Source organism: Protopterus annectens, chromosome 16.part0 (assembly GCF_019279795.1).
Source record: "Protopterus annectens isolate FY-2018-M chromosome 16.part0, PAN1.0, whole genome shotgun sequence".
Classification (NCBI taxonomy): Eukaryota; Metazoa; Chordata; order Ceratodontiformes; family Protopteridae; genus Protopterus; species Protopterus annectens.
Window position 1 is genome coordinate 25,321,506 of NC_056750.1, and position 3,404 is coordinate 25,324,909.

Genomic DNA, 3,404 nt, shown 5'->3' on the forward strand with positions numbered 1-3,404 from the left:
TTAGGAGTTCCCCAGGGCTCAATACTAGGACCCCTTCTTTTCTCCCTCTTTATCAATGACCTTCATTCAGTCATCCCAGATGCTACCTGTATTCAATATGCAGATGACTCCAACTTGATTTATTCTGAAACCTCACCAGCTACTTTATTCACATTAACCCAAAATATCTTCAATACAGTGGAAAAAGGCTCTCCAATCATCATCTAATCCTAAACCCCAACAAAACTAAGTTGCTCCTCTTCTCCCCCACATGAAGGACAACCCTGCCATCCTTCAACATAACTGCTAACAATGGCACTATCATCTCTCCAGAAGCCCAAACTAAACTACTGGGTGTCATAGTTGATAACCTGAGGTTTGATGCACATATCAATCAAACTATCAAACCATTAATAAAAAACTTGGCTCTCATTACAGAATCGAACCTTTCCTTACCCCACTTGCTAGAACTGCAATTGCCCATTCCCATCTGCTATCAACTCTCCTCTATGCCTCACCTCTATTCTCCAACTTAAACAAAACATATCTTAATAAACTGTCATCCTGATATAACCACATTGCCAGATTTGCTACTGACAGCCTACCGGACACACCACTATCACAACCTAAATCGCCTAGGATGGCTTGAACTGCCAAACCTACTGCAATTCAACCAGCTAATAATGGCACATAAAGTCCTTTACCAACCAGAAAATACACCTGCACTAAAAAATATTATCAGCCCCTACACCAGCACCCGGCCACTGCCATCATCCACTAGACTCCTAGTTCAAACATACAAATCCTACTACTCAGCTGGGGACTCTCTGTTTGCCAAATCTATTGGAAAAACATGGAACAGACTCCCAGCTGACTATACCATAGAACCCCCACTAACTCAATTCAAAAGCAAACTCAAGAAATACTTCAGAACTCATTGGTTATGTCCTTGCACTAACCCCAACTAGTGATCTCTCTATTTCTTAGGTGCCTTACCTTCAACTACTTCTACCTTTTTTCTACCACTCCATTTCAGGAAGGGTCAGTTGTATAACTGCTGCTCGGTGTATCTTAAACCTGAATGTAATTTATGTATGTTTAACTTTGAAAATAATGTTATGTTTTGTAGTGTTTTGTAATAAGTTAGTACTATATGTGCTAAATGCTGGTGTTGCATATGACTGTAATCTGCTTGAAACTAGCATTTACTAAATGTTCAATGTGAATTATCATGTTGGAGCTTTTCTCCCCAGGCCTTCGGTGAAAATGGACATGTAGCCAGTCGGACTATTCCGATCAACAAATGTAAAATAAATAAATAAATACATACATAAAATAAATAAATAAATAAATACATACATGTATTCATGCAGTAGTTGCAGAATCTTCTAGATAACATAGGACGACATCAGTTGGCATTGATAATGGTGGACCAGAATGATCATAGAAAAGCATGTATTCATGCAGCAGTTGCAGAATCTTCTAGATATGATCACATCGGGATAAGAGCAATGGGATGCGAAGACTGCCTGGGTCCACATGGTAGAGCAACAAGAATAAAGAAAGAGATCTTCTGTCTGTCAACTATCCTGGTCATGAAGATGATGATATACCCACTGGTGGACTCTTCTGTGACAGTGAGGTTGGTGACATGCAGCACCACAGAAACTGCCTCCCAAAATATTCCCTAATTCATGCTGATCACCCCCTGAGCACTCAGAAGTGATGGCGTTCAGAATAGCTGATCACCACAGTTCGTCACTCTAACTGTATCCATTTCTGAATCATGTCATGTTTGAGTTTGTCATTTGCTTACACAATGGCTCTCATTAACATAGCAACACTCATTTGTTTGTCATAATGTGTTCATTCGCATGCGATGCACACCTCGCCATTTATCAGGTCTAGCTGTCATTCTACATGTGCTCTGAATTGGTAAAAGTGATTTTGCATGACCGAAAATATTCTCAAAATATTTGCATTATAAAAAATGTATGTAGAGTTATTTAGGGTCACAAACAACTGACTTTGAAGATTAAAGACTTTCAAGATTGGGCACTGTAATATTTAGATAATGGTATGCCTACATTTGTTGCAAAGCTATAATTCCAAACTTTAGCTTTCAAACTCAAAAATTACAATTAGTGCACCGTAATTTTTTTTGTTCAATCAATTATTCATAGAAGCATTTTGAAAATTGTTTTCATATATGGGTTCAAGTAATCGGGCTAATGTCAATATTGATAACTGTGTGTATGTGTGTGTGTGTGGGTGCACGCGCATGTGTGTATTTGTGTGCGTGTGGGTGCATGCGCATGTGTGTATGCGTGTGTGGGTGTGGGTGTGGGTGCATGCGCATGTGTGTATGCGTGTGTATGTGTGAGCGTGGGTGCATGCACGCGAATGTGTGTATGTGTGTGTGTGTGTGTGTGTGTGTGTGTGTGTGTGTGTGTGTGTGGGCGTGGGTGCATCCGCATGTGTGTATGTGTGTGTACGTGTGTGTGTGTGTGTGTGTGTGTGTGTGTGTGTGTGTGTGTGTGTGTGTGTGTGTGTGTGTATGTGGGCATGGGTGTGGGTGCACGCACATGTATGTATGTGTGTGTGTGTATGGGTATGGATGTGGGTGCATGCACATGTGTGTATGTGTGTGTGTGTCTGTGTGCATGTGGGCGTGGGTATACGCGCATGTGTGTATGTGGGTGTGGGTGCACGCCCATGTGTGTATGTGTGTGTCTGTGTGTGTGTGTGTGTGTGTGTGTGTGTGTGTGTGTGTGTGTGTGTGTGTGTGTGTGCGTGTGGTGTGCACGTGTGTGTGTGTGTGTGTGTGTGTGTGTGTGTGTGTGTACGTGGGTGAGGGTACACGCGCATGTGTGTATGTGTGTGTGGGCGTGGGTGTGGGTGCACGTGCATGTGTGTGTGTGTGTGTGTGTGTGTGTGTGTGTGTGTGTGTGTGTGTGTGTGTGTGTGTGTGTGTGTGTGGGCATGGGTGTGGGTGTTGGTACACGCGCATGTGCGTATGTGTGTGTGTGTGTGTGTGTGTGTGTGATAGAGACAGTAAGAGAGAGTCTATGCCTGTGTTAGTGCAAAAATTATTATTTTAATGTATTGTATAAAAAAACACATGTACATTGGTTTGTGATTGTCACATAGACCTAAACCGTAACAGAAATACATGCAGCTGACCATGAATGCAATTTTAAAAAGACTTACTAACGGTTTTGATGCTGTCATGGAAGAATAGGCAACACTGACTGAGGGAACGGAACAATGTTTTATAGTAAATTCAATTCTAAATGATAAAATATCCCCATTATGAATTAATTTAATGAACATCAAAATATGGACCCTTATGAAGTTTGTTAGCACCACACAAAACATCTCAACAATATAGAGACTGTAAAAACAGGGTTTATATTACCATATTG